This window comes from Suricata suricatta, chromosome 5, assembly GCF_006229205.1.
Source record: "Suricata suricatta isolate VVHF042 chromosome 5, meerkat_22Aug2017_6uvM2_HiC, whole genome shotgun sequence".
In the NCBI taxonomy this organism is placed as follows: Eukaryota; Metazoa; Chordata; class Mammalia; order Carnivora; family Herpestidae; genus Suricata; species Suricata suricatta.
In genome coordinates, this window is record NC_043704.1 from 13436381 (window position 1) to 13457176 (window position 20796).

The 20796-nt window shown below is 47.2% G+C and overlaps 1 long non-coding RNA gene across 7 annotated transcripts in view; it reads left to right on the plus strand.

The window, feature by feature from the left end:
• LOC115291546 overlaps positions 1-18817 on the plus strand; it is a 29752-nt gene extending 10935 nt beyond the window's left edge. For 3 of the 7 annotated variants that reach the window (XR_003908519.1, XR_003908521.1, XR_003908523.1), the window contains exons 3-6: positions 4463-4513; positions 5117-5263; positions 14974-16838; positions 17318-18817. This is a non-coding gene — a long non-coding RNA (uncharacterized LOC115291546). Of the gene's footprint in view, positions 1-514; positions 859-4462; positions 4514-5116; positions 5264-14973; positions 16839-17317 lie in introns of those variants that run through there. The other 4 variants (XR_003908526.1, XR_003908520.1, XR_003908525.1 and 1 more) reach the window with 4 other exon arrangements.
• Positions 18818-20796: the final 1979 nt, after the last annotated feature.

Below are 20796 nucleotides of genomic sequence, written 5' to 3' on the forward strand. Positions count from 1 at the left end.
CACACACACACATTACTCACTAACGTACATACACAGCACTCACTACACACTCACACCACTCACACACTCACACACACACACACTACTCACTAACGTACATACACAGCACTCACTACACACTCACACCACTCACACACACACATTACTCACTAACGTACATACACAGCACTCACTACACACTCACACCACTCACACACATATACACACCACACCACCACCGCTCATTGCACACACACATCACTCACCCACACACACCGACACACATTCACCACTCACTGTACATGCACGCCCCCCCCACACCATTGACCACATACATACGCACACACACACACACACACACACACACACCCATGCCACGTGGCACGTATGTGTGTCTAAAAGAGCCACCAGAAGTCTGGCTAGAGAGTCGGAGGCCCCAGACGGTGACTGAATCCATGGGCCGGATGTGGCTTCGGTCTTTCTCAGCAGGGGGTGAGCTGTGGACTCGGAGGTGGAGAATTCTTGGTAATATTGCTCTCTGTTTGGCTTCTGGCCCCCACCCACTAAATGCTGCTAAGGCAGCCTCCGCTCCGTCACCACAACAAGCCCAAGCCGCCCTCACGCCACCTCCCCATGCCAGCTTGCTGCCCAGACGGAATATATGGAACAAAAAGAGAAAAGGACCCAGCACTGAATGCGCACATTGAGGTTTTGTAGAGGAAGAGGAGCCGGCGAAGGGAGCTGAGCAGTGACCAGAGAGACGGAAGAAACGCCCAGAGTGCGTGGCGTCAGGGGGAAGCTGAGAGAAGCAAGTGCTTTTAGAAGATGACGGAAAGAGATTGTACTGAGCGCTGTCAAGGTGTCAAGTAGGGAGCCGAGGTGTGTCCGTTGCATTTTAGAGCCTGGAGATCAGTGAGGATCTTAGCGATGCTGGCTCAGCGGAGTGTGGGCGAGAGGTGCAAGTCAGGGGAGGTGGTGGAGAAATAGGGGTGAAGACAGCAAGGGGGGCTCCGTGTGCATTCTTACGCGTGTGCACGTACATATGTCCACATATGTTGGCTCCACATTCCGGATTTCTCTAGCATAGCACCATTAAGAAATGTCAGGGGCTCCTGGGTGGCTCAATTGGTTAATCGTCCGGCTTCAACTCAGGTTGTGATCTCACAGTTCATGGGTTCGAGCCCTGTGTTGGGCTCTGTGCTGACAGCTAGCTCAGAGCCTGGAGCTTGTCTTCGGATTCTGTATCTCCTTCTCCCTCTGACCCTCCCCTGCTCGCACTGTCTCTCTCTCTCTCAAAAATTAACAAAAATAACATTAAAAAATAAAAAATAAGAAAAAGAAATATTCTTTCTCATGAAGGTAATACACAAAAAACACACTTATGTAGACTCCAACTTTGTTAAGTTTCATATAAATCAGAAAAACTATCAAATTAAGACTCCTGGTCATGATTTTTAGTTGAGAAAGTATTGTTTTTTTCTTTTGCTTTTAAGACACAAGTCCAACTAGTGCTGAGCAGTCCAGTAATGTCACTATTTCTCTAGAAACTCTTGACACACCAGGGACCAAGATGCAACTTTGTGGGAAATTCCTGACACGGGTTCCCACACGTTTTGAGCACTGATCCAGGGCTGGCAGCAGTGTCTGAGTGGAAAAGCAAAGAATGATCTTGGCCTGAGGGCTTCTGAGGTGACTTGTCATGGGGTGAGTCACTCCAGTGCTGGTCCCTTCCTCCCTGGGCCTGCTGGAAGCAGGGGGAAGGCCAGCTGGACTGAGCATTCGTGAGGAAAGAGAAGCTGGCCAAGTGAGGACACGGCTCAGCCCTCACTGAGTCATCAGCTGGCAGAGTCAGGCACCGTCTGTGGGGGCCGGAGCTTTTCTGTGTTTTTCAGTCTGGAGTTTCTTGGGTTGCTCCATTCTGTAGATTTCTGTGTCTGAGTCACTGGACATGATTGATTTTCTCTGCCCTGCATTTACAGGTTTGCTTATTTAATGGCTGGTTTGAAGTAAATGTTACACACAGTGCACGCATGCATGCACACATCCACCAGATAAGTCAGTATTTATCCTTACTACGTGCTCTGCCTATTCTATTCTATTCTATTCTATTCTATTCTATTCTATTCTATTCTATTCTATTCTATCCTATCCTATCCTATCCTATTCTATTCTATTCTATTCTATTCTATTCTATTCCGTTCAATTCCTTCTTTCTCTTTAATGCTGTATGAGACTCACTAAAGTGATTTCATGACCCACCAATAGGCTCCAAGCTGCAGCTGGGAAAACACTGATTTGGAGGGAAGCGCAGGAAACCCAAGGCTACTGTAAGCAGAAGGGTCATTCAAAACGAATCTTCTTATGGTCAGATTAGCCATGCAGCGAGGAGCCCTTTCCTTCCAGCTGTCCTGGCAGGCTTCGAGGCCCGCGTCCCCGCATTCCTACACGGGGAGGCGGCTGTGTGTCCCAGCCGCAGTCTGGGCTGGGACGCCACCTGTGCCCAGGGCACACCCCCCTGCGGCCGCTCTGCTTCAAAGCCCCACTTGGCAGCCGCCTGGGGGCTCCCCGCACCTCCTGCTAAGCCAGCGTCTTCCGGACTGCAGCGTGGGACTTACCAGCAGGTCATGGAATCACTTCAGTGAGTCTCAGACAGCCTCAGGGAAAGATGGAATGAAATGGAATAGAAGAAAAAAAGGAGAATTGAAAATAGCACAGCACATAGTACATAATGATAAATATTGACCTGTTTCACGTGTGTGTATTGCATGTGGTGTATGTGGTGTGTGTGTGAGTGTGAGTGTGGTGTGGTGAGTGGTGTGTGTGGCATGTGTGTGTGTGGTATGGGTGGTGTAGTGTGTGTGGTGTGTGATGTGTGTGTGTATTGTGGTTGTGTGTGGTGTAGGTTGTGCGTGGTGAATGGTGTGTGTGTATGTGTGGTGTGTGGTATGTGTGTGTATGTATGTGTGGAGTAGTATGGGTGTGGTGAATGGTATGTGAGGTATGTGGCGTGTGTATGTGTGTACGTGGTGTGTGTGGTGGATGGTGTGTGTGTATGTGGTGTGTAGTATGTGTGAGGTATATGTGTATGTGGTGTGTGTGTTGTGTGGTACGTGTGGTCTGTAGTGTGTGTGTGTGTGTGGTTGTGGCATGTGTGTGGTATGTAGTGTGTGTGTGTGGTGTGGGTGGTATAGTATATGTGTCATGGATGGTGTGCATGGTATGCGGTGTGTAGTATGTGTATGCATGTGGTGTGTAGTGTGTGGTGTATGGTGTGTGTGTGTGTGTGTGTGTGTGCATGTGTGGGGCGTGTGTGCAGGTGGTGTGTGCACATGTGGCGTGTGCATGCATGGCGTGTGCATGCGTGGCGCGTGCGTGTGTCCGTGGTGTGGGCGCACCTGGTGTAATCAGATGTGGCTTTATCCCGAGGCTAGGAAGCTTGCACGTCACTGGCCCCTTGCAAAGCCCCTATTTCGGCATCGGTAATGCTGTATCGTGTTATTTTTCTTAAAGACAAAGATGGTTGTGGCGCCGCTTCGCTCCCTGTGGGTCACAGGCAAACGTGGGAAGTACCGAACCCCGCGCTCACACTCACTTTCCACACGGCAGCCGGCCCCATTTGCTAACATGCACACGCCGTCCCTGGGCTCCTGTCCCCGGGGTTTGGGGCTCCCATCATCCTCTAATGAAATGCAGACTCCTCCGTGGGTCAAGGGACCTGGTCTTGTCCCTGCTTCCTGCTCCAGTCCTTGGGCCACTCCCCATCCCGTTCTCAGCCCTGCACGGCTAGGCTAAATTAGTGTCCGCCCTTGACCTCCGTTTTTCCTCCTCCCCGTGGGAGTGTGCAAGCAAACGCTGTTCCCTGTCCCCCAAAGACCCTTCAACTTCCTCTTTTCTGGCTCCTCCTTCCCTTTATGGACCCTGCTTAGCTGTCCCTTCCTCCAGGAAGCATTCTGCTTCCCAAATGTGGGCCAGGGACCCCCTGGAATGGCCACAGCACCCTGCACTCCCACAGTCCCAGCACTATGATGTGCTGAGGGCTTGCTTGCCCTGGGCTGGTTCCCTGGCTCACCGCGTGCCCCGCTCCCCGCCCCCCTCCCGCACAGCCTCCCCCTCCTCCATGCTGGTGCCTCTGCGTGCTTCCCACGTACTGAGTACCGTGCTCACACCGACCCTGAGGGGCAGGGTTAGCACTTGCCCCACTTTATTTTATTTTTTAAAAGTTTTATTTATTTTTTGAGAGAGAGAGAGAGATAGCCAGCATGAGCAGGGGAGGGTCAGAGAGAGACACACACATACAGAATTCGAAAACAGGGTCCAGGCTCTGTGCTAGCTGTCAGCACAGAGCCTGATGCAGGGCTCCAACTCAGGAACCGAGAGATCATGACCTGAGCCGAAGCTGGACGCTCAACCGACTGAGCCACCCAGACGCCCCACTTTATAGGTGAGAAAACCTATACTTATACTTTCTTTCCCCACTTTATAGGTGAGAAAACACAGGCCCAGAGAGGACAAGCAACTTGCTCAACGTCACCCAGTAAGTGTGAATCCAGGATTCTAACTTTGGGGTCTGGCTCCAGAGCCCTCTCTAACCATGTCGTGGAAGGCATTCAATGAGGATAGCTTAAATAGACTGTGAAGAAAACAGAAAACAGAAAAGCTATCAGCCACCCAGGTGTCCCGAGGCTTTTGTTCATCGTCGAGACAACCCTTCAGATTGGGCAGACCACATTTTCAGACTGTTGGGTATGACCCTCCAAGACACCTCTAACTGCCCTTGTCCAGCTCTGAGGCTCAGAGTCAGGGGTGTACTAGATTGGATCTGTCTGGGGAGCAGGGAGCACCTCTTGGTCAGATTGCTATTATCTAAGTGAAGGACCGATCTGGCACACCAGGCCCACGAGGTTGCCCCGTGCAACTCCAGGCCAGCTGAGCAGCAGAGCTGCCCCAGCCTCGAGCGAATGAAGCTGCAGGAAGAGAAGGGGAAATCAAGAAGATTGAGCCTGGATTTGCTGATGCCGGGGGTAGCATCGTTTGCAACCTCCCATTCGGTGCTCAGGGACCTGAGGTGGCCTCTGTCCGTGGCTGCCAGCCACCCTGCTTGTGTCCTGGCCTCACTGACTTCCTTCTGTGTCTTAAGATATGTGAACTTGCACAACTTTACCTAGAGGTGGCTGCATCTGTGCTTCCTGTCCATCTGAGCAAACCATTGATGTGTGCCAGTATGGCGGTTGACGAAGACCTTGGAACCATGTGTTTACCATCACGGGAGTTAAAAACAGTACAGGTGAGTGAACGTTTAGGAAACTGGAGAAACGCTTCAAAATATGCAGCTTTTTAAAAGGTAACAAATTTGAAAACAGGGTGACTGTGATGAAGAGGCAAAGCACCAACTAACAACCCCGCCCCCCTCCCCCACAACAATGGGATCTGTGTGACGTCCTCAGGTACTCTTGGTCCAAGAAAAAGGAAAGGGGGAAACAAATGTTAACAGGACAGGAGTCTCCGTTAGTTTACAAATGTCTTAGTAAATTACAAGAAGAAAAAACATCTCTTATTAATAATCTGATCTTTTTTTAAAAAATAGTTTATTGTCAAATTGGTTTCCATACAACACCCAGTGCTCTTCCCCTTAAGTGCCCTCCACCATCACCACCACCTCTTTCCCCCCTCCCCCTTCAGCCCTCAGTTCATTTTCAGTATTCAGTAGTCTCTCAAGTTTTGCATCCCTCTCTCTCCCCAATTCTCTTTCCCTCTTCCCCTCCCCCTGGTCCTTCATTAGGTTTCTTCTGTTCTCCTGTTAGACCTATGAGTGCAAACCTATGGTATCTGCCCTTCTCTGCCTGACTTATTTCGCTTAGCATGACACCCTCGAGGTCCATCCACTTTCCTACAAATGGCCATATTTCATTCTTTCTCATGGCCATGTAGTACTCCATTGTATATATATATACCACTTCTTCTTGATCCATTCATCAGGTGATGGGCACTTAGGCTCTTTCCATGTTTTGGCATTTATAGCCTGATCTTCAGAAACCTATAGACTCAGTTTCCTGGAGACCCAACATCACCCTCTCCCACCAATAGTGATGTGGGGGAACAAAGATGGAACTGGAAGGTAAAATTAAATTTCTCTAGAGCCTGCAGCCCATTGACAGATACTTGAGGCAAATACAGAGTAGAACATTTCTCCAGGAACTTCCTACTATCTTTTTTTTTTTTTGCTGTTGCTATTTAGTTTTTGAGAGAGAGAGAGAGAGAGAGAGAGAGAGAGAGAGCAGGGGAGGGGCAGAGGGAGAGGGAGAGAGAGAATTCCAAGCAGGCCTTGCACGGTCAGTGCAGAGCCTGAGGCGGGACTCAGACTCACACACTGTGTGATCAGGATCTGAGCCCAAATCAAGGGTGGGATGCTTAACAGACTGAGCCACCCAAGCGCCCCTCCCTGCTGTCATAATGCACGCCTTAACTTGAGGAAAAACAACCTTAGCTTGAAAATAGCAAGGCCTCCAGGATGTAAGAGTCCTTGTCCTTCTGGAGGTTTCTCTTTTGCCTTTACCTCCCCAAACTCCATAGTATATCACCAGTCACTCTTCACGACCCCAGTGCAGCTCTTTCTGCCCATGGGTCTTTCCCCCAGGCTTTAATAAAATCACCCTCTTTTGCACCAAAGGTATCTCAAGAATTCCTTCCTGGCCATCAGCTCCAGACCCCCCTAACTCCAGACCCCCATCCGCTATTCCAGGCTGAATTGTATCCCCCCTCCCCGCCAAATCCATGTTGAACTCCTCACCCCCAGTGTCTTACAATGGACTGTAATTGAAAGAGGGCCTTAAAGAGGTAATTAAGGTAAAATGATGTAATTAGGGTGGGTCCCAATTCAAAATGACCCGTGTCCTTATAAGAAGAAGTTGGGACAGGCCGCACAGAGGGAAGACCAGGTAAGACGGAGGGAAGGTGGCTATCTGCAGGCCAAGGAGAGAGGCCTCAGAAGAAATCAACCCTCTGACACCTTGATTTCAGGCTTCTGGCTTCCAAACGGTGAGAGACAATATGTTTCCAGTTCCTGTTGTTTACACCTCTAAGTCTGTGGCACTTTGTTATGGCGACCCCAATGCGGCGGCCATCTTGTTTCGTAGCAACTTTTATGCTAGGAAATGGCTCCCTCTGCTGGGTCTTCATGTTACAGGCCAAATGCCCTGAAAACAATGAATTTCCTGTTTCCATGGTACAGAATTAAAAATATACAGCAACTGGGGTGGCTCCCTACTGTGCCAAGCAGAGGAGGCTGGGCTGTGAGGAGGAGGGGGGAGGCCTTGGGGGAGGGACTGCTTGGCCCTGGGCGGCAGGCTGAAGATCAGCTTGAAATAATATAAATATAGTTTCTTCATGCCTCCTTATATAACTGCAGATCTCTGGGGGCACCTGGGTAGCTCACTTGGCTGATCCACTGACTCTTGATTTCGGCTCAGGTCATGATCTCATAGTTGTGAGTTCGATGCCCACTTCAGGCTCTATGCTGATAGCATGGGGCCTGCTTGGGGATTCTATCTCTCTCTCTCTCTCCGTATCCCTCCCCCACATGCTCTCTCTCTCTCTCTCAAAAATAAATGAATAAACTTAAAAAAAAAAAAACCTATGCAGATCTCTAACCTAGTCTAGTGCTCCCACAATAGCCCACAGGCAAGTACCCTTTTGTAAGCAGGAAATCACTGTCCTGTTGGGTTTGTGGTTGTTCAACACACATCCTTTGTAAATCGGATTAATGTTATTTATTTTTATTTTTTTAACATTTTAAAAATGTTTTATTTTATTTTTGAGAGAGACACAGAGTGCGAGTGGGGAGGGGCAGAGAGAGAGGGAGACACAGAATCTGAAGCAGGGTCCAGGCTCTGAGCTGTCAGCACACAGCCCCACACAGGGCTCGAACCCACGAACTGTGAGATCATAGCCTGAGCCAAAGTTGGACGCCCATTCCCTTAAGCTTAACTGACGGAGCCACGCAGGGGTGCCAATCAGATTAATGCTGTTAACCACACTCCCACATCGTGGACCAAGTCTGGTGTAGCTCAGTAGGATGTCAGGCTTTCCAGCACCCTCAGCCCGGGCTAGCGTGTGAAACACAAGCTATCCGCACCACTTGGGCTCTGAAAAGCTCTCTCTCGAGAATGGAAAAATCAGCTGCTAGAATTGTGCTTGACGCACCTAAGAGGTACCCCAATGAAGGTTTTCCAACTGAGCCAAAGGTGATCTGATACCATGAAATGAAAACACCGAGAGCTGTGTATTCCAACTCTGGGTAGTCCCTCGACTGTTCTAGATGGCCTCTATGGTGTGAGGAGTTTTCTTCTCTTATCCAGTCTGGGGACGCACGTTTCTGTAAGGTGCACAGAGTTCATGTCATCTGGATGCATGTGAGAAAAGTAGGGGTGCAAATGCAAAAGAGGCTGACACGTTGGGCCTCGGCTTCCATAAGCCATAAGAGGACCTAGCCTGATAGAGAGCCCAGCATGTGATATAGGGACTGTCCTGTCGTGTCCGGGCTGCACGGAGCTGGGGTGGGGTCAAGAATTCCCTTTAGAAGGATAAGGCAGCTTCTTATGACTCCTACGTTGAACCTTCCATTCATTCCATCATGCACGTCTTCCGAAGCATTTGCTGAGTTGTATCGCCTGTGTCTGGCATGCACGGGGCTTCTGGCAATGAGCACGGGGGACACACACCCTCCTCTCTAGGAGCTTACACACTCATCAGAGAAAGACAATTCCACAAGTGCTGTGATTGTGATGAGGCTAATTAAGGAGTACGGGGTGACGTGAGAGTGAAAAACGAGCAAGTTCAGCTGGGAGAGGCTGGGAAGGCTTACCTGAGTCAGTCCCCCGTAAGGTGGAACTTGAAGCGGGTGGTGCGGGGGAGCACTCCGGGAAGGCCGCGCAGCCCCAGGAAGCGTGCGCCAGCGGAACGGGGCGGGGTGGGGGGTGGCGGTGCACGGGGGCTCAAGTGCAACCTGGCGGCTATTTTACCCAATTCCCATGAAGGCATCGTTTTCACGCCAAGCCCATAACTGGGCTGCCCTGGTTCAAAGGGCACATCTTTCCTTCACTTGCCCAAGTGGCCTTGTGGGCGGGCAGGTCCCGAAGCGGGGCTCATTCAAGGAACCGAAAGAGCTAAAGCCTCTTTGCGAGTCACCAGCTGCTCCCCATAGATACCCGTCCTTCCTCCTCTTCGCCTGTTCCTAGTCCCCCTGTTCAGGGACAACCGGTTTCCATCCACTGATTTCGCCCCTTCGGGAGATGTCACTGATTCTCTGTTGTCCTAGCCGCCTGCGGATCAGTAATCGTAAAAAGGAGGCAGGGGTCCTCGAAGGTGAGCTGGAGAGGAGAAGAGAAGGCTAGCAGGGTAAGAAACGTGGATGGCATGGACCGTTGACAATGGATGTGGATCTGCCGTCACTGCTGGGTCTGGAGAGGGGCCTCACCCGGCTCCAGCCAGGATTCGCTAAGCCACGACGCCCATTCTTGAAATTCGGTGCACAGTACTTTTTCCAGGAACGCCTGCCGTGTAGAGATTTCTACTTTTCCGCTCCCTTTCATGCTCGGTGGTTGTCTTTGTGGCGTGACCAGTCCAGGCCAGGCTGGCTTCCTCCTCTTTATTTCCTCCTTCTTAGCCTTGACTTCTGAGCCAGTAGGGAACTAACCCTCCCAAATCTGATTACATGCACAAACTGGGTAGCCAGGGTCAGGCCTTTCTTTCTCAACTTCTACTTAGGCTACAACTACTTGGTCATCACTCAACCCCACGAAATATAATTTCCTGAGTATGAGAAGATACTGTACTTAAAATTGAGAAATTCCTCGCTTACACAATATATTATTTTTTTGTTTTCTGGCATCTGCCTCGTGGTTCAGAGGTCAGATCTTAGCTTTTCCTTCCCCGAAGGGTCAAGCCAATTCTGGTGTCTTCAGCCATCTGGGTCTTTTCTGACTTCTACCCAGAATCCAAAGTTCATAGACACTTCCTCCCATTTCCCCCCACAGCCAGGCTCTTTCTTTGGACTCCATCCTAAAGTAACTCAGCTGTCATCTCAAATACGTCTGGCCCCCCAGCTAGTATCATTCCTGTTTTCTGCATGGAGACCATACTTTTCTCTTAATGCATCGGCAAATATTTATGTGCCCAGTGTGCTGTTTCGTGGATGCTACAGAGAAAATTGATCTTCCCACTAAAACCATGTAGGCATCTGGGAGTCTAGGAAAGTGTGAGTTCTGCAGACCAGAGCACCTTGGCATTGAGCAGTGGCTCTCCACCTCTTTCCTCAGTGATGCCCAGGGCACTTATTTCCAGATATGTGGCATTCCCTGGGCTAGCACTTGCTCTGTGTCTTTGCCCAACCGGGAAAACCTCTGGAATCTAGGGAGTGATGGCATGTTATCCGAGGGACGATCTTAAATGCTCTCTACTCTATTTCTTAGAAGTGTCCTCATTTCAAAATGGTGATACTTAGTAACAAATCACCATATCACACCTTCTACTGGGCCTCACCCAACAGTGGCTTGGTACCCTGCAGCTGAGGGTGGCTGGCAAAGACATGGCCGGTTTCTGCATACCCTTCACACTTCAAAGAAATAAACCATGTTCTCAGACGGCCTTGGCTTCCAATCTGCTGGTTGCAACGGTCAGAAGACACTGTGCTGATATATGAGCTCTTGAAAACGGGCAGGTGTTGTCATCTTCTTGGCTGACCGAAATCCATCCCTACTCAGAAGACCGTGCAAATGTGTGTGTGTCTGTATAGTATTCACGCTTGCAGGCCAGAACCATCATTCTGGGTCTCTCTGACTCTCAATTTCCTTGTGTTGAAATATGTGGATCTTAATTCCTGTCTTGGCAAAGACTGTTGTGGGAATTCAATAAAAATACTTCTGTGAGAGACCTCAGCACTGTGCTGGCATTGAGGGCATTGAGTGGTAAATGGCTCAACCAATATATGCTGTGTGGAAAAAATGTTATTTGCTTAAAGAATCTGTTCTGTAATTTTCCTTAGTGAAAGTATCCAAGAACTGTCTCCCAATGATATCTTACTAAGAACAGGTGGAAACTGTCTCAGGTGGAATTGTTGAAATGGTTATCATTGTTTGATAGGCTTCAGTTAGTCTAGTAGGTTCCTCACTTCCTTTCCTGTCACCAGGAATTGTTCTGTGGGTTAGCTCTGTTGGCCGGGGGCTATAATTAGACCACGGTCATGCATCTGTCCCCTGTGGGCCAGTTAGCTCAGCTTGGCTCCATGTTCGTACACATTGATCTTAACCTAGCTGGCAGACTCACAAATGTGTGACCAAGTCCCAGAGGACATGAGGGGGACGCGTTTCTGTGAATCTGGCAAATACCTCGTCTGCTGGAGAAGCAATGCCACAACAGCTCTGCTATGGTTATTGTGACCTGAAGGTGGCGCTGTTTCTCAAGGAAGACCAGCCTGTGGATGCTTGCGCTTTAAAGGATGAGTGTAACGTGGCTCAATTCTCTTTTTTCAAAAAGTTTGTTTTTGAGAGAGAGAGAGTGCAAGCAAGGGAGAGAGAGAGAGAGAGCGGGACAGAGGATCTGAAACAGGCTCTGCGCTGATAGCATCAAGCGCGATGCAGGGTCTGAACCCACGAACTGTGAACTCATGACCTGAGCCAAAGTTGGACCCTCAACCGACCGAGCCACCCAGGCGCCCCACCATTCTCTCACTTTCTAGACAAGGAAACTGAGACCCAGAGATGTATGACTCTTTCCTGAAGCCAAACCACAGAGGTGACGCTAAACATGGGTCTCCCAGATTATAAACTTTCGATTGTATTTCCAAAGAATTAAATTGTCATTGAAATTTAAATGCCTGTTATTCCTAATCACAGGCCAGATTTAAGCTATCCGTTTATTTTTTATATTTAATTTTTTTAATGTTTATTTATTTTGAGAGAGAGAGGGAGTGAGAGCACTCTAGTGCATGGGCATGTGCACAAGAGGGAAGGGGCAGAGAGAAAGGAAGAGAATCCCAAGCAAGCTCCAAGCTATCAGCACAGTGCCCGATGTGGGGCTCAGTCCCACAAACCAGGAGATCATGACCTGAGCCAAAATCAAGTCAGGTGCTTAACCCACTGAGCCACCCAGGTGCCACGCCCCTTTTTAAAGAGAAGGGTTGGGAAGGGTAGAGGGAGAGAGAGAATCTTGAGCAGGCCCCATGCTCAGCACAGAGCCTGATGTGGGGCTTGATTCCATGACCCTAGGATCATGACCTGAGCAGGAATAAGAGTTAGAGTCTCAACCAACTGAGCCACCCAGGCGCCTCTGTTTTGGTTTTTATTATAAGAAGCATTTGTATATATCTGTGCTGAACAGATGATTTCTTTTTCTTTTCCATACTTTAAAAAGAAGAAAAATAGTGGGTATGGGTGGAAATTTATTCTATTCTGGCTTTTTTTCGAAATGTCGGTAAGCATGAGTTATTGTTTAAAAAATTTTTTTATGTTTATTTATTATTGAAACAGAAACAGAGCATGAGTGGGGGAGGGGCAGAGAGAGAGGGAGACACAGAATCTGAAGCAGGCTCCAGGTTCTGGGCTGTCAGCACAGAACCCGATGCAGGGCTTGAACCCACGAACCATGAGATCATGACTTGAGCCGAAGTTGGCCGCTTAACTGACTGAGCCACCCAGGCACCCAGCATGAGTCCTGTTTAAATTATCACAATTGAGACAGCATGTAAATTATTTAAAAATTTACTATGCTGTGTTCATAGATAGCAGCCAGACAATGAAAATTAGGCCATGGTAGTTACTTTCAGCTCCTTTTCTAATTCATAGAAAATGGAGCATATTAGGGAGTAGATTTCACAGGTCCGTTTCCACACTCCCACAGGCATGTGCAGACTCTGAATTCAACCTTTTAGAAAGTTTCTTCTGAGAAAATAACTTTCTTTTTTTTTTTTTTTGCTTACTTTCTGGGCATAGAAGTGAGGAAAGTGGCCTACACTCTCGTGGTGGGCACTGTCAAGGTGTGGTCACTGAGGGTCCTCCAGGCGTTTGGAACCTGTCATACAGAATTCAAGGCCACCAAAAAAGGCAGGCACGCCACCTCTGCCCATGGCACCTGTTACTGCTTTTCTTGCGCCACTGATTAAATCATATCCGCCATAACAGTACCGTTTCTTGTCTTCAGCGTGGAGAAGTAATTTTTATTATTATTGTATTCGTTTGTTTTTTTTTCCCCCTTCAAGCTAAGGGAGTTTTAATAAGAATAGTCAGTTTCTGGGGCGCCTGGGTGGCTCAGTCGGTTAAGCAACCGGCTTCGGCTCAGGTCATGATCTCACTGTTCGTGGGTTCGAGCCCTGCATCGGGCTCTGTGCTGACAGCTAGCTCAGAGCTTGGAGCCTGCTGTCTCCCTCTCTGTCTGACCCTCCCCTGCTCACACTGTCTCTCTGTCTCTCAAAAATAAATAAAAGACATAAAAAACATTAAAAAAAAAAGAATAGTCAGTTTCTAAAATATGGGCCTTCTAGATTCAGGATGACTGGATTTCTATTTTCTGAAAAATACTGTTTATCAAGTAACTTAGATTCCCTGCCCCTTGGTACCTTCCTCTGATGTGACAGAATTGTGGAATCTTTGGGTTGTGATCTCTTTATTTTTACCTTTATCTGTGGTCTCTTAAACACTCCCTTTTCCACGGGAGCTGGTGAGGAATGCAGGATCTCGGGCCCAGCTTGGGCCTGTGGGATCAGCAGGTGAGCGGTGCTCCCGTGAGCACCCGGGGAGGATTGACCGAGGGATCTATTGGGCGAGCCATGCAGCTGCACAAATCTCCCTGAGTTCAATCTCTGCTTTCATGTCAGAGTTTTGCTTTTGCCCACGTGGTCAGTGTTAGTCACGCAATTCCACAGATGCTCACTGAGGTATTCGTCTAAGGGCTGAGAGTAAAAATGAAAGTCCTTGGCCTCGTGGAACTCATGGGAAATAGATTTTACTTACTTAAAATTTTTTAATGTTTACTTATTTATTTTTTTGAGAGAGAGAGAGAGAGAGACAGAACGTGAGCTGGGGAGGGGCAGAGAGAGAGGGAGACACGGAATCTGAAGCAGACTCCAGGCTCTGGGCTGTCAGCACAGAGCCCAGTGCGGGGCTCGAACCCACAAACTGTTAGGTCATGATTGAGCTGAAGTTGGAGGCTTAACTGACTGAGCCACCCACGTGCCCCTAAACTTGACTTATTTAGAATACATAGTGTGTCATACAGTGATATGCTATGGAAAGGAGTCAGGCAGGCTGAGGGGGTGAAAGTGGGTAGGGGTGAGGTGGTGCATGGATGGTTAGGGAAGGCCTCTTCAGTGGGGGGACTCTGAGCAGGGAGGTGTATAGGAAGTGGAAGAGGGGCCAAGTGGAGGTCCCGGGCCATACCCCCCCCTCTGAAGTCCCTATATGCCAAGGATGCTGATTTAGCAAATAAAAATACAGGACACCCTATATTTTTGTATTTGAACTTGATGTTGCATTTCAGATCAACAATAAACAAGATTTTGGCAAAATAGACTTTGTGTAATATTATAAGTGTAGACAATTTAGAATATGTCCTGGAACACAGTTCATGTACTAAATTATAGTACAATTTTTTGTTTGTTTTTATGTTTGTTTTTGAGGGAGGGCGAGTGAGTGCAAGCAGAGGAGGGGCAGGAGAGAGAGGGAGACAGAGGATCCGTAGCCGGCCTTGCACTTGAATTCACAATCATAAGATCATGACCTGAGCTGAAGTCGGATGCTTAACTGAATGAGCCACCCAGGCGCCCGTACAGTATAATGTTTTAATATTTGGGACACATTTATAACTAGGCAATTACATTATTCATCTGGAGTTCTAATTTAACTGGGTGTTAATTTACCCAGCGGGTCTCCGGGTGACCAATGGCACTGAAGCAGGCCATGGGTGGAGATGGCTTTCTCAGCAGAATCACCATTTCCTTTCTCGCAGGGGCACTGGGACACAGTGGCTGTCTGTGATCTTGGGGCGCCTGGATGTAGCTGTCCTGAACCTGTCTTCTGTAAGTCAGGTGAGTCAGGCTAGAATTTCCTGAACTACATACTCCTAAGAAAGTCTTTTCGAGTAGAAAACATCTCAGAACACACCAAGGTGCCCACTGCATTGCGAATATATCATAGATCAGCCCCTGGAAAAAAGAAATGCTAATCATTCCTTTGTCTGTCTCCTGTGTCCAGGAGAAAGCCATCATTTATTTTGCAGGCAACCTCAACACTGTGCACTGTCTGCAGTTGTCCAAGTGCTGTTTCTGATGTGGGATGGGCAGCCCCTCCCCCCTCTTCCTAGAAGAGTCTTTGGCGGAACATCAGTGAGTCTGTGCTCAGTCAAGCCATTAACCTTCCAAATTTAAATAAGGGGAAATCCTCCTCCTCTTCATCCTTCTCTGTCTTATTTATTTATTTATTTATTTATTTATTTATTTATTTATTTATTTTTAAAAGGCCATACCAATTGGCAGGGATGTGGCTGCAGAAGTAAAAACAGTGTTACATTGCTTTTTGCTAATTACCTCTACGGGAGTCCAGACTCCAACGGAAGGTTCTAGAACTTGAAGATTTGTGTTTTCTAATTAGGGAATGATGACTGTAAACAGACCACCTGACTCAGAGAAGATAACCTGAGGGGTTACTTTGCTGGCTCCTCTCTTTTGTACTTCCGGACACCTGCCTTCACAGGTTAAATAATCAGTAATACCCAATAAAAACAAACTTGAGCTACATTTCGGGCAAGCAAGCCCCGCCAATGAGGGGTTACAGCTGAGTGTAGGAACAGCCCTTCCTCTTGGCATCCTGACTTGTCAGCCTGTCACAATGAGTCTGCAGGTCTGGAACCGCAAATGTGACAGTTTCCTGGGGCCAGGGGTGGGGCACCAAACTACCATAGCACAGCTTCTGCAGAAATATTTTGTACAAATAACACCAACATTATATAATCAGCTTCAAAATAGTTTTCAATACGTTGATTCTCAACTCCCTCTGGAGTTGAAAAGCCAGCAGCTTTTCCCAAATAGTTAGGAATCTATGTTATCTTGGTTTCTTATGCTCTATTTTCAAAGTAAGAAGGCCTATATGAGAAGAAATTAAGTTGTTATTTCCATGAATTGGTGGTGCTACTGGAGATGTAAGTGAATGTAGACTTTTCTGCTATTCTCTAATGCACTACAGGTACATTTGCCGGCTTGGTTTGCAATTTAACAAAAACTATTTTCCAAATTTGGGATCGTGAAATAAATTGTACCTACCGTGTGTGTGTGTGTGTGTGTGTGTGTGTGTGTGTGTGTCTTGCATTTACATTTTTCACATTCTACAGGCTTTCCTACTCATTAGTTAGCACTTGGATTTGTACAACTGGGACCCTTTGTTAGAAACATCAGGATAACAATAAAGTAAAACGCTCAGTAAAAGCGAACAGGAAATCCTACCACCAACGATCAAATGAAACCGACCAACCGACCAGCCAATCGGCCAATAAGTAAATAAAAACAAGAAGGAACAGCTACATTTTCATTACTCATTGGGATAAATCAGGGTGAATTTGAAAGCATTTAACATAAAAGCAAGTTTTTGAATATAATTTGTAAGTCGGAAGATTGATGGGAATATTTTGTTTATAAATATACTTGTCGCATTGAATGATGTAAAGTGAAATTACATGCAATTTGCACGTGAATTGCAGACCTGATGCTATTTGTTGCTTTTTTTTTAAACGATTGTTCTCTTATTGTAGTCATGATACATAGACAATGTAGGAAATTGAAGACACAGAAATAAGCAAAAAGAAGACAATTAAAATCACAGGTAATCGTATAGTAGGTGGAGAGGACCTTTGGGAATTTCAGTGCATATTTCCAGTTTTTCTCTATATGCTGGTGTTTTTACAAAGCCGTGTTGCTCAGATCATTTAATTTGTGCACGATATGAGGAAGGGAGGGACAACCGAATAGAGAGGAAGGAAGAGATCTTGCAACGACCATGATAATGACATGAAACAAAGAGCCGCTGGACAAACAGACAGCAGAGTGCCACAGTTCCCCGCGGTTTTTTTTCTGTGTCATGGTAACAGTCCCCGAGACCCTGAAATTTCCATTTATATTTTTTCACGTGGGCTTAAAAGCACATCTCTGCCTGATTCCAGAACAAATGAGCAGGATTTCTTATTTAGCTGTGACTCATCACAGAAACATTTGAAAGTTCCATCCTCATCCTGCTTGAACCTTGCAACTTAGTCCCATGGAGTTAGGGGTTAAGATTCTAGCACTTTCCTCTGTTTTTCACAGAATGCACCTGTCAGGAAACGTCTTGTGTCCAGCCTCCTTCCTTAGCGGCATGCTGAAGGAGAACTTAACACAGCAGCAGAACACCTACACCCGAGCCAGAGGCCACCACGAGAGCCTTTCTAGGCGAAAACCCCGCTGAAGCAAAACGTGCAGCAAAAGAAAGTGAACAACCTCAGGCATTTGCTCGAATCCTGAATATAAATAGGAAACAAGCAGACGGGGGCTTCTTCCCCAGAAGGATCGGCCGCGGCGTGCACGCAGGCAGACACCGGCGTCAAGAACAGAACAAAAATAACCATGTGTTTCAGCCGGGTGTGTCACCATATTGTCCTCAACATGAGGATATTAATTTCTCAGTTTTCACAGATAAGTTTAAACATAGGAACATGTCACAAATAAGCAGCAAGCTCCGTGAGGCTACGTCAGCTGGGATTTCACAGTCTGCCATTTTTACATTCAGCCGGGTCCCCCAGGACCAATCAATATTGGTGGCAATTATTCTTAGTACACGGTCCAAATGAAATGGGTGTGTTTTTTCTTTTTTATCAAGGTGGGAGACTGTGATATAGAAATAAGCAAATTCCCTGGTGGATGGCAATTGGGCCTCCTAACAGCTGCAGCGAGTCGGCTGTGGGTATCTGCTCCTGGTCCTCGGGAATAGCCCCGTAATGACCCGCATTATTTTAACCCTTCAGCGTGCGTGAGCTGTGTTTGATAGTTTAGCTTGGAAAAAGCCTAGCGTGTGTCAAACAAAGAGAGGCTGAAAAAAAAAAAACCAAACAAGACAGGGGCCCCTCCCGAAGCAGCTGATCACCTTCTCCACAGGTTTTATTTACACCCCGGTTTCTAAGCCACAACCTCTAGAGGGCCGATGCTTGGGGCACAGGGATGTTTTCATGAAGCAGAGAGCCATTTACGTTCTATAGGGAAAGACGGCGAACATCTTTTTTCTTCTTTTCTTTTTTCTTTCTTTCGTTCTTTTTTTTTTTTTTTTTACACTTCTAAAAGGCAGATACTGAATTATGGAACTCCCTAGATTTTACTCTTCAAAAGTTAGGTTTTTCTTTAAAAAATTTTGTCTACTCTGGGGTTGCACAGAGGAGGGGTGGCAGTAGAAATGAAGGTGGGGAACAAGAAGCAGAATGTCAGAGGAGGAATGGCAGTTCAAGTTCTTTCCCCCCGGGTGGGGGGCGGGGGTCCATGTTTGAGTTCTTTGGCGCTAACCTCGAAGGATCTGGCTAGCGATACGAACTAAACCCAAGTCTTCGACAGAGACAAGGAGGGATGGAAAAACGCTCCCCCGTTGCAACAAATAAGGACTGCGTTTGAATTTCCTAATTCTTGGACAGGGACCTCTTTTGTCTTCAGCCCAATCCCCAATAGAGCTTTTCATACAGTTGAGTTTTTAGCTAATTAATCACTTAAAATGTCAGGGTGCTAGGAATCTAAATTTTTTCTAAGGTCATTTTATGTTAGCTGATAAAAAAAAACAAATCAAAACTGTCTCTCCCTGTGGTTTTTTTTTTTAATTTTATTTTTGAGAGAGAGAGAGACAGCATGAGCAGGGGAGGGTTTGAGAGAGAGGGAAACACAGAATCTGAAGCAGGCTCCAGCTCTGGCCTAGCTGTCAGCACAGAGCCTGACGCGGGGCTCGAACCCACGAACTGCAAGATCATGACCTGAGCCGAAGCCGGACACTCAACCGACTGAGCCATCCAGGCGCCCTTCTCCCTATGTTTTCAAACCAGCAGGTCTCCTAAGAAAAATGCCACAGGAAATAAATTCCGGAAAAGAGACCACGATGTAAGCAGAAGAGATCCATAATAAAAACAATCCAGTGGTTCTTTCGATAGACCCCGTAGTCCATTAGCTGTTTTGGAATTAGGGATTTTTCTTGAAGAATTTGGTTATTTTTCTCTCACACCGAAATGAAAACAGAAATGAATGAAAGGGAAATTTTAGGAGAGTTTAAGATTATAAAAATTGGGGCACCTGCGTGGCTCAATCGGTTAAATATCTGATTCTTGATTTCAGCTCAGGTAATGATCTCACAGTTTGCACGTCCGAGCTCTGCATCGGGCTCTATGCTGGCAGTAGGGAGCCTGTTTGGGATTCTCTCTCTCCTTTCTATCTTTCTCTCTCTGCCCCTCTCCTGCTCACTCTTCCTCTCTCTCTAAAATAAGTAAACTGAAAAAAAGATCATAAAAATCTCTTTGCCCTCTGAAAGTTTTGGCCACATGTGGATTCTTATTTCTAACCTGAGTGAAGGGACTCAGGAGGGAGGTGGGGGTCAATGTATGAACAGAACTGAGTGCTGTTGAACCGAAGATGGTATTTAATTCTGTCTCGCCTGAAACAAGGGTATGGATGAGGTCTTCATTCACTTATAATTCTCCACTGCCTTGTCGTCAATCACAATTCTTTCAGTTTCTTAGAGAGAGTGGATCGAGGGTGCTTGGAATTGGTGGTTAGAGGTCGGTATTCTGATGCTCAAATGACTTCGTTTCTTCTCCTCCTCCCCCACTTTGAAAATGTTTGAGAATAAAGGTTCCTGATTGCAATGCTGATTTGTGGTTAATATCATTAGACTTCTGGTTTGGATTAATGCTGCTAATTAGTTTCTGTCCTTGACTTTTTCCAATTAAAGCATAGAGGCCTTGGTGCTAAACACCTGGGCAGATTACCTAATTAGATGACAGAAACATAGACAATTGTTCTCAGGTAATTATTTTAACTTTCACTGCTTGTTTGATATTAAACACACCCATGAAAAGGGCATCTTTTCTACCCTGTGAACCACAAAACATCAGTTCCGGGGCTAGGAAACTGGTACCGCCTTGTAAATAGACGATGTTGAGTCCTTTTTTGGGTAAATATGTGCAGAAGGGACAGAGTTGGGCTTTTCTACCCACACATAGGAGAAAACACACATGCTAGTTGCTGCCACTCTGTTCCCCACGTGCTCCTATGAGAAGGCAGTTTCCTTTGAGGGGTCACGCAGAACTTAAACTCTTTGGGTGCACTGTGCCCTTGGGCATTGTGGGAAGAAGGCTTATCTGTCCCAAAGCTGCATCATGTTTGGGGAACCACCACTGTGCCCTAAAGGTGGGATATGTTCTCTGTCTTCAGATTCAGAATTGAAAACCCAGCTTCTACATTCTTAAAAAAAAAAAAAAAAGACATGAAGCCACTGGGATCTTTTCAACCATGAGTGTGGACCGTGGATCGTTCCCAACACAAGCAAGCCCCAGGGAAGGGTCAGGCCAGATGCCGCTGAGTGGGGCCGCCTGCACTGAATCCTCCTGGGACCCTCGGAAGTGCACACTGACAGCTTGTCACAGCCAGCCTTTGTCATTTGGCCCCTGCCTTGGTCATCTGCAGACCAGCCCAAGGACACCACTGGCCACCTGGGAAGCAGGCTCCACCTTTCCCTACCTGGCCTTTGCTCACACGGAGCCCCCTCTCCAGCCACACCCTCC